The following is an 11,241-nucleotide window of genomic DNA, read 5'->3' as shown; positions in this document are numbered from 1 at the left end:
TCATGTTTATCATGTTCACCAAACCCATGTAGCACAGTGGAAATTTCTGGAAGAGCTGTATTCATCCATGGTCCTTGATGAAAACCTGGCATGGTTGTCCAAGTTAGTTTTGATTAGCTCTTCTCATGCATTGGCTTTAACTAACAGTAAAATTGAGAGAGAGAGAGAGAGACAGAGAGAGAGAGAGAGAGACTCCCAAGCAGGCTCCATGCTGTCAGCACAGATCCCAATGCAGAGATATAACTCACAAACTGTGAGATTGTGACCTTAGCCGAAATTAACAGTTGGACACTAAAACGACTGAGCCACCCAGGCACCCCAAATGTTGTATTTTAATAGCAAATTATCTTTATGTTGCTGTAAAATAGACATTAAAAACATACTTATTCAGTAAGTGAATACAGTGAGTCTTGAAAATATACTACGTGCATGAAACTCAATTTGGAAAACAGTGAAGTAAGTGCCAATCTTTGTGTTCAGAAAAAGGAAAGCCAGCCTCCATGTAAGAAAGAGGATGTGAAAGGATTGCACGTAAGTGGAGGAGCCTCACATTCAGCCTCTTTTTAGGGTTTCCACTCTATTGCAGCATGAATCAGAGCAGAGGAAGAGAACTGGAGGGAAGGCAGCTGTGGGGTTCACAGTTTCATCTTTACTCCTTGTCTGTGCTGCCCTACTCTGCAAACCACACTCCTCAGCAGCTCTCTGAAGTTAAGCTGTCCATTGCAGAAGCCATGATCATTCCCTTGAGACAGTCTGGCCCAAAGACTGCTGCTTTGGAAAGGCTTTTCCTCCACATCCAGGAGGGGAAATATGCTTAAAGAGAGGGGAGAGTTGAACTATTTGCCATTAACAATAATGACTAATTGACACGATGTAATCCTTCTGTGAATAGTTTCCAGCACTATTGATTAAAAGCAGAGTGGACTTAGTTTTATTTCTTTTAAAATCGTATCTTCCCTACAGCTTTCATACATACACACAATTCCCCCACTATCACCCTAATGTGGAGAAGTTATTTTAGCAAGTAGTTTGAATCAATTCAGTGTGCTAGGCATAAATTCCCTTTGTTTGTTTGTTTGTTTTTCTGCTGTTATTCTTTCAGAAGCTGAGAAATCTTCCTTTCTAGAGAGGTCTAACAAATGGATAGCTTGGTGAGAAATATGAAATGAAAAAAGATTTTTTTTTAAAGCTGACTCTACTTCCTACTGTGGGCCAAGACACGCAGAGAATGACCATTGATTATTTTGTTGTCTTTTGTACTGGCTTTGCTGATCATATTAAGACCTATTAGGAGATGCCTTTGAGATATGAGGCTCATGAGGAAATTTGCCTCCTGGAAACTTCACTTCTATATCAAGTGTCTGCAGAGTAACATTTTCACAATTGTTCTTTCAGTTCAGTTGGTTCCCAAAGTTAAGAATTTCCTGGTTTAGTATTGTGTTTAGAGACTGCCAAGATTTGCCCATTACTATTATTCTCAAACAGGTATTTGCTTCTTAATGTGGCTCAATTGATACTCCCAGTTATGTGGGGGAGTGTGGAATATTGACAGCTGCCCAGAATTGCTGTGGTGGTTATGGTGGAAGACTAGATACTGTGACTGACTCTCAGATTCTCAGGCTTTGAACCTTGCATTATACCTAGTGACATACAATGTTCTATTTAATAAGATCTTCATTTCTTCTTGAAGATACTTGTTTCCATGCGACATCATTTCCCTTCAGTTTGAAGAACTTTCTTTCGCATTTTTTTTTTTTTTTTGTAGTCAGATCTGCTGGAAATAAATACATGGTTTCCTTTTCTTGGAAAACTATATTTTGCCTTCATTTTTGAAGGATATTTGAGCTGGGTATAGACTTTTAGGTTGAGAGTTTTTCTTTCAGACCTTAATAGTATCATACCAATGTCTTCTGGTCTCCCTTGTTTCTTTTCTTTTTTTTTTTTTTAATTAAAAAAAATGTTTGTTTATTATAATTTTTTTTTGAGAGAGAGACAGACAGACAGAGTGTGAATGGGGGAGGGGCAGAGAGACAGAGGGACACACAGAATCTGAAGCAGGCTCCAGGCTCTGAGCTGTCAGCACAGAGACCAATGTGGGGCTTGAACTCATGAACTGAGAGATCATAACCCGAGCCTAAGGCGGACATTTAACTGACTGAGCCACCCAGGCACCACCCAGGTCTCCCTTGTTTCTTTTTGATATTATAAGTCCCTGAGGTTTTGTTTTTGTTCAAAGTTCTTTTTCTCTGTTCTTGGATAATTTCTATTGATCTGTCTTCAAGTTAACTGAGGATTTCCTGTCCTCTCCATTTTGCTTTTAAGTTCATATAATACATTTTTATAAATTTCAGAAATCATATTTTCAGTTCTAGAGTTTCTGTTCTAAAAAAGTAGTTTCTACTTCTCTGCTGAGATTTCTTATCTTTTCATTCATTATAAGCACATTTTCTTTTTTGTGTTTGAGCATAGTTACAATAGCTGCTTTAAAATCCTTATCTGCTATTCTTTCACTGGAGTTATTTTGAAGTTAGTCTCCCTGATTACCTTCTCTATGAATAATGGGTCATGTCCTCTACATGTTAAATAATTTTTATTCTATCCTGTGTGTTGTGAATGTTATATTTTAGAGATGGGATTCTATTGTGTTCTTCCAAATAGTGTTGATTTTGTTTGTTTATTTGTTTGTGTAAACAATTAACTTGCTTGTACTCTTACCACAAACTCTGTGTCTTGAGGGCATCTCAAATCTCCATTTAGTTTTTTATCCTAAGCCAGATGTTTACAAGTCAGCCCTGTACTTGTATAGTTCAGGGTTGAATCAGAGAGTTAGGGAAAAGTTTACATACAAAATTTGGACATTACTCCTCTCAGTCTGTTTATTCCAAGATTCCCTTCTCATTTTATGGTGGCTCTGGTTTCCCTAAACTCTGTTCTTTCATTCTTCAGGCCATAAAGAATTCAGGTTTTCTCACTGAGTTTTAGCTGCTCCATGCTGCTTGACTTTGACCTTCATTTGGGCCAGAAGCCACTAGAATGGCTTTATGCCTTTCCTTTCTTCCAAGTGTCATCTATCCTCAGAATATCCCTCTCTTTTTTTACTCTCCAGTGGCTTCAGGTGGCTGTTTTAGAGTTTATATTTGTTATCTGCAGGAGGGTTAGTCTGGCAGGAACTTTCTAAGTCATACTAGAAGTTGAGTTCCTCCAGACTAGTTTTGGTAATAATTTCTGTGCTATGCAAGAGCTCCAAGCCAGGAAAAACTGGTAGAAGCACTGCTTGTAGACCATGAAGTCTTATATACAGCATGGAACGTGGGTTCATTTTCCTCACAGGTGATTTCTTTCCCATCCCTGGTGCACAATCAGTAGCACATTTCTGTTCAGTGTTTGTCGGCTAGTGAAGGCAGTGTTTCCATTTTTCTTTATGTAGTGAGCTCAGTTCAAATATCTACATGCATGGGGTCTGATGCTTCTCAAAGGGGGTTAAAATATAAACCCATGATGTATGTCTAGTGGAAATCTCCTGTGGGCCATGTGGCATCAACTTCCACTCATTGCTCTGGCTTTAAGTTCTTTCTTCATTTCCAGCACTTGTGATTGCCATGCTCTAGTTTGGCTAAAGATTTTTTTTAAAAAAGTTTATTCAGTTTTATCCAGCATTCGTATGTGTTTGAACTAACCATGGGGTGGGGGTAGGGTTCCCGTGTCAGCTTAGCTTGCTGCCTTGATTGGGAGGTAACTGCTTAAGCTCCTGATGATTCAGGGTCCCATTTGCCTAGCTGTCTTCTCTCTGAGGCTGGGAGGAGGGGAGGCTCTCATCCAAGAGGAATACCACCCATCCAGTTCCAGACTCTGCCCCAAATCTTGGCATATGCTTCCAGGGGCTGAGACGGGGTAGCTGAGAAATGCCACCCTGTGTTTGATTTTAAAATGTTCTATACCAGATCTGCTGAACCAGTGTTCTAGGACCACACTGGGGCACCTTGCTTCTCTCCTGCTTCAGAGTGGCTTTCTTCCCTCCAAGTATAGACCTCCCCCTTCTAATTTTGGAAGCAGACTTTGTTCTCTCTTATTGCTAAAGCCTTAACCTGTGTGTCATGATCCAAGCATCAGTTGCACAGACGTCTGCAATCTTTCTTCCAGATCTTCCTGCAAACAGATCTCCCTCATGGTGGTGTGCTCTGCTGTGTGACAATTCCCAAGGAGGGCATATAGTCTCCACTTCTCCCACCCTCTCCTCCCCGCTCCCTGTCCCTTCATTTCCCCCAAGGCCCTATTTTTTTCTCTATACACACAAAATGTGGTAATTAATTTTTTCCCTTCAAAGCTGTCTGAAATTTTCTTCCCTAAAGAGATTGCTGTGGGATCGGCACATTTGCTGTAGCAAGAAGGTTAACAGAAGGAATTTAATTTGCTCCTTTTCCCATGTCTTCTGGCTGGTGGGTGGAGTCATCACCTGGGATATGCATGCCAATGGGAAGAGAGCTGAGAGCGGTCCCAGCCCTGGCCTGGGAAGAGTAGGGGTGGGGAGAAAAAGCCAGCTGGTTACATAGGCAGGGCATCCTGCTGGCTGTTCACCACAGCCTTAGTACAACCTTGCCTCTCTGCTCTGTCTTCCTCAACAGTCCCACTTTTTTTTTAAAATATAATTTATTTTCAAGTTAGCTAACATACAGTGAATACAATGTGCTCTTGGTTTTGGGGGTAGATTCCCATAATTCATTGCTTACATACAACCCCCAGTGTTCATCCCAACAAGTGCCACTTGTTTTTTTTTGTTTTTTTTGTTTTTTGTTTTTTGCTTTTTATTGTTTTTTGTTTTTTGACCAGCAAAAGAGAAACCAAAAGAGTGAGAGAGAGAGAGAACTGCTTTAAACACTTAACTCCAGCTATTTCTTGCAGACAGGGCTTCTCAAATTTCAATGAGCACACAAATTACTTGAAGGTCTTGTTAAAATTCAGATTCTGATTCAATAGGTCTGGGATGGCATTTCTAAAAAGCTCCCTGGTAATACCAAACATGCTGGTCCTTCCTTTGTCCCCGTCTGTCAGTACCAAAGTCCTACAGTTTAGAGGTATAGCCAGGAACTAACATCAAGGGGAGGGAGTCTGGGCCCTGGGGCAGAATGCCATCTGAGATTTTTCCAATACTTCATGGTCTCTGCCACAGTGGGACAATACCAGTGGAGGCAAAGAAGGAATGAGAGGGCATGACATCTTAAATTTGGGGTCTCTATCTTGGCAACAAAACTGTACTTTTATATACTTCATAAATCTGGTTTTTGCTCGGGTCTGATTTCAAAAGGGGGAGAAGTCCACACTGAGAAACAGAAATCTCTATGTGACCAGCATGAGCTATGGAACTTTACCAGGTTTAAACTCCTGTATGTACACACTTAGGCCAGTCTTAAGAAACAATTGCATCAGTTGGGAATACATCCAACTTCCAGTTACAGAAAATCCAGTGACAGTGGGGTTGACTGGTTCCACATAATGGGAAGTCTGAATCATTGGGGATTGGGGTGTCATCTCTGACCTCTTTTTCTGTATGCCTCCAGAAGTTGGTTCTCAACCCCGGCCAGACCACTTGGGGAGCTTTTAAAAATCCCCATGTCCAGGTGACCGCCTAGACCAATTAAATCAGAATTTCCAGGATTAGGACCTGGGCATCAATATTTACAAAACCTGCCCACGTGATTGTAATGGTTGAGAACCTCTTCTCTTGGCCTTACTGCCACACAGCTTCCTCCAATGCTTTTCATCAGGGTCTTAACAACCTCAACTGCTACCATTGGCTCAGTGCCTGACGGTGTTACCATCAGCATCTCTGTGATTCTCTTGGCCTTTTCAGCTTTGGTTCCCAGATGGCTGCCACGGCCTCACTCGCTCACTGCGTCTGCGTTCTAGGCAGGAAGAGGGAGAAAGGGCAGAGACAGGGCTCAGACTTCCACTCACATCTCACAGCTGGAACTGTGCCATGTGGCTTCTGCTAGGACAAATGTGGCTGGATAAGTGACTATTCCAGCCTCTACAGCAGAAACAGGCAAGAGCAAAGAGAGCTGGGAACGCTACGAGGTAAGAGAACATGTGTAGGTCTTTAAAAATGAGGCTGTTATTGCAAACATAAAAACTACATGCTCCATACAGAAAATTTAGTAAAACAGAATAGAAGAAAATAAACTTACCCAAGTCTCGGCACTTACACTTGAGAACTGTTAATAGTGTGATGCATTTCCTTTCAGATTGTCTGTTTTCCCCATGATTCGGGTCATAGTATATTTACAATGATGAATTTTTCCCTTTCTTATAACATGAAAGGATGAGAATTTCTCCACTGGTGTGATGATTTTCTTTTTTTTTTTTTTTTAATTTTTAAATGTTTATTGTTGAGAGAGAGACAGAGCATGAGCATGGGAGGGGCAGAGATAGGAGGAGACACAGAATCTGAAGCAGCATCTAGGCTCTGAGCTGTCAGCACAGAGTTTGATGCGGGGCTTGAACTCACAAACCATGAATTCATGATCTGAACTGAAGTCGGCTGCTTAACCGCTTAACCGACAGAGCCACCCAGGTGCCCCTGCCGTGACAATTTCTTAAACATAATTTTATCTTCTGCATTGTATTTCATTATGCTACTGTGCAATAGTTTAACTTCTTTCCTGCTGTTAGGATTAAGAAGGGTTTTTTCCCCCTTTTTCTGATTTTACAGAATTAAAAACAACCCTGCATGGAACTTCTTTCTGCCTTCCATCTTTTGCCCCTTTGTTCTATGTATTTCTTTTCTTTCTTGGGGAGGAGGGGGGGGAGAAGGTAAAAAAAAAAGTTTGGTTTTTGCTTCAAAGAGCTTTTCCAAAGAGTGGTGATCCATTTGTATTACATATCATCATGGATGACCACTGTGCTCTGGGCTTTCATGACAGTTTGAATTCAAGGTAACATGTGTAATATGTTTTTCTGAAATCTGTGTTCATTTGCACGTATGTGGGGTGTTCTGTGTGCTCTTGTTCTCAGATGAAAGGTATTGGTGTTTTGGTTCCAAGAAATACAGTCTGTTTGATTTGGGTTCAGACTAATTACTAAGGACCCATTCAGCAATAATAGTCTCAAGTATTTAAATACTTAGTGAAACTGCAATGAATTGAGGGACTATTGGTTCTAAGAGCTAGGCAACCAACAGGGACTGAGAGAAGAATTTTAAGTTGGACACCAAGTTCAGAGGCAAATGTCAATGATCTCACTTGTGCAATACTTACAAAGTAGAGGATAATAAGAATGATCTGAATAAGGTTAAGTAAGAAGTACATACAGAACAGGGACATCTTATTTTCCATTAAATTTGCCACCTATTCCACTTCAATAAAATGCTTGTAAGGAAAATGACAATTCAAGGCGGAAGACTCTATTGCTGTTGTTCAGAAACTTCCTGAGAGTAAAAGAATGAACACTGATCAACTTCCCTGGTTTAAACTTAACTATTTGTTTTACAACATGCTATTTTGTAACTTGAACATCTATGTTATGCCTTCAAAAGTCCAAGAAGAAAGTAAAATCTTATAGAAAGACAGAAACTTCACCAATATATCTAGACAGATGTTTTCTGGTAGTTTTTGGCGTCTAAAACCTATTTTCCCCACATCATACGGATGCCCTTTTTGTAGGCACAGCCCTGCCAGGAATGGGAACCTGGGTAGTGCAGAGAACTTTTACAAATTCTCCAAGTGGAGAACTCATTCTTTCTATGTGACTGATTTCTTGCTTTTTTGAAGTCAGGGCTTTATTTTTGTTCAGCTTCTTTTTACCACTTTCTGTAGTATGTGGATGTGCTTGTGTATTTGGATGTGCAAAGACACGTGTCTGGAGTGATAGCAGTATCAAGTTTCTTTTCACATTTTCTGTACACCATTCTTCTGTCGAGGACTCCCTTAGCGGCAGGACCGTGGTCAGGACGATTTCCTTTGAGCAGATTCCCAGGAATGGAACTACTGGGTCTCAGAGAATGAGCCAGGTAGAATCTTGCTGGATGTTGCCAGGGAAGCTGTCAGGGTCATTGTGATGCCAACTCTCCATGAACCTTTATCGGGTTCTCTGTGTTCTATCAGCTGTGCCCCTCTGCAGGTAGATGGGACGATCTGTCTGCAAGAAAGCCACTGGAGGGAGGGCTCTGCCAGTCCTAGTGACAAGACAGTCACATGCACTCACTGCTGATGTTCAAAATATCTCCATCCATATTCTGACCTCCCACCCCTCAAAATGTTTGTTTACAACTGGACATTTTTGTTTCTCTCTCTCTCTCTCTCTCTCTCTCTCTCTGTCTCAATTATGACTTAACTCCTAAGACTTGGGCAAACACTCCCAGTATCATAAGAGGCTGGCTGGCTGGGCAGCCTGTGCCCCATAATGGTATTTTATTCACCCTCCAGTCTCACTCCATCATTCTTATCAGAGCCATTGCTATGGCAACTGTCCTCCTTCGACCATTAAGTATAGGTAGCAAAGTCCTACGTGCCTAATATGTTTGATATTTCACCTTTTAAAAAATACTTTGGGGAAATTCAAGTTGGCTTGTCAAGTAAAACAAATAAGCTTTTTTATCGTCAACAAGGACTAAGGGTGGCAGCTTTGATAAGAGGGGAAGACTGGACTGGTCACAAACCTAAGACCAGTCATATCCAGCTCCACTTGAGACAAGAAAGGAATGGGAAGCCTCTCAAAGGTTGGTGGAGACTGACTCAGACCCCAGTGTTGGGGGCCCCAACCTAAGATTAGTGCTAAGTTGACATGGGCCTTGGCCCAAACCCAGTCTTGGGGACCTTCAGCTGCTACCACTGGAGGATTTTTACCTGCAGACAGCACTTTGGGGGGCCCTGGGGTTTTCCCTGCCTTTCAGGTGGCATCACACCACAGTCCTCTCTGGCCCTAGAACCCTTAAAATTTTGTGCACACATGTTGCCTAACACCCTGAGAGCTTAGCTGAGGTGAATGTGACAGCTCAGAAGGGACCTAATGTTCTCTTCCATTCCTACCATCTGTCCACCATTTACAATAGATTTGCTCTTGTTTGACATTTTTTTTAACTTGAGAATTAAAAATTGAATTTGCAGGAGTGCCTTGGGTGGCTCAGTTGGTTAAGTGTCCAATTCATGATTTCAGCTCAGGTCATGATCTCACAGTTGGTGAGATTTTGCCCCCGTGTCAGGCTCTGTGCTGACAGCACAGAACCTGCTTGGGATTCTCTCTTTCCCTCTTTCTGCCTCTCTCTCATGCTCACTCTTTCTCAAATAAATAAATAAATTAATTAAAAAATAGAATTTGCTATGTGCTGTTTTAAGCATTATGCTTGTTGGATTCATAGGCAAATATTTTTTTCTTTAAAGTTGATTTGCTCTTCCCTCCTGCCCCTTCCTTCCTTCCTTCCTTCCTTCCTTCCTTCCTTCCTTCCTTTTTTCTTTCTTTCCTTTGTATGTATTTTACCTGTTTAGTGAGATTCACTCCAGCATATTAGAAAGAGAGTGAGGTGTGGAGCCATGCTTTTCTGTTAGCTATGTAGCCTTGACATAGGGTGACCAGCTATCCTGGTTTGCTGGGAGCTGAGGTGTTCCTGGAAATGTAGGACTTTCAGTCTAAACCGAGGATAATCTTGGACAAACCAGGACAGTTGATCATCACTTGGGCAAGATTCAGCCTCACTGAGTTTGATTTCTTTATCTGTGAAACAGGCATAATAATACTTGTCTCATGGATTATTTTGAGGATTGGAGCCAGTGTACAGAAAGTGCCTGAACCTATCTCTGAGATCTGCTAGATCTAAACAGATGATAATGATAGTAATATTAACATTTATAATTATCTGTATTTTTTTTAAAGGTTCAAAATAGTGTTTCTCTAGCAGTCATTTCTGCCATCAATGCTTTCTTCTTCATTCTTAATGTCTGCTCAGGAAATGGTAGTTTATTCTGGGTATAAAATGAAAATATTGTTGAAAATTTTTGAAAAGTCTGAAAAATATAAAGAAAAAGTATTATTATATCCCTAACCAGAAGCAACCACTTTAAAAAATTCTTTGGATCCAGGTTTACTATTCTAAACAAATGATATATATTTTTAGGCATAAATATTTATGATCATTTCCTTAGGGGAAATTTGAGAAAGGGAGATTGCTGGATTAAAGGACAAATACTTTTAGCCTTATTTTATATTAGATATAACATTATCTTTATAGTCCTCCAAAAATATAGGTTGACAGAACAAAATATGTTATTTTCTATGGAAGGGACCTGTATGTTCCTTGTTTCCACACAGGACCCAGTTTTCCTTGGAAGGCTCTCTAAGGAAGAAGTCTGGTTTCTTTTAGCAACCCCTATGGTAGGGGTGGCTAAGAGATTTCATTTTATTTGTTCATTAGGTAGTAGTTGCTTTTACTTTGGAGTATTGTGGTGGTATGCACACTAAGCGATCACTGTTAGAACTTTTTTTTTTTTTGGTATCTAAATTAAATACTTTAGTGGACATTTGTCCCCATGATATAGTATCTGGCACTCAATATTAAACAAAAGGTTTATCTTCAACTCCTAATGCTTATTTTAATGCTTATTTCATACTAATTTGAGCTATTATAAATTTTTTTTAACGTTTATTTATTTTTGAGACAGGGAGAGACAGCATGAATGGGGGAGGGTCACAGAGAGAGGGAGACACAGAATCTGAAACAGGCTCCAGGCTCTGAGCTGTCAGCACAGAGCCCGACGTGGGGCTCAAACTCACGGACCGCGATATCATGACCTGAGCTGAGGTTGGACGCCTAAACGGACTGAGCCACCCAGGTGCTCCATAATTTGAGCTATTATAAAGAGAATAATCTCTTTCCTTTCTAACTGTGGGTTGGTAAGTAGGAAAAATCAGCCAGGCTTCAGCTCAAGGAATGGAATAGTTCAAAAGCAGTTCTGAGGCACATGTAAATGCCCAAGAGTTGAAAAAAATCAGATAAATTAGGGACCCTGCCGAGGATCCAGAAACATAACCAGGTGTTTGACTGTGTGTATCTGTGAGTGTTCATTTGTGTGTGTGAGTGTGTGTGTGTGGTTGCGGACCCGTGTCTGGGAGCTTTGGGCCCCTCACTCAGACTGGTCACAGGTTGGAGGCTAGTGAGATCAAGACTGTTGGAGGGGTAGAGATGAAGCATGTAAAAGAATTAAATGCAGTACTGATGATCACAAAGAATCAATGCAAAATTAATGAAAGCATGTT

At 40.8% G+C, this 11,241-nt stretch overlaps 1 pseudogene; it reads right to left on the bottom strand.

The window, feature by feature from the left end:
* Positions 1-7,579: 7,579 nt before the first annotated feature.
* On the bottom strand, positions 7,580-7,900 carry LOC115522760 (annotated as a pseudogene).
* Between the last annotated feature and the right edge of the window lie 3,341 nt (positions 7,901-11,241).

Source organism: Lynx canadensis, chromosome C2, assembly GCF_007474595.2.
Source record: "Lynx canadensis isolate LIC74 chromosome C2, mLynCan4.pri.v2, whole genome shotgun sequence".
Lineage (NCBI taxonomy): Eukaryota > Metazoa > Chordata > Mammalia > Carnivora > Felidae > Lynx > Lynx canadensis.
This window is presented reverse-complemented; position numbering and strand designations above follow the sequence as displayed.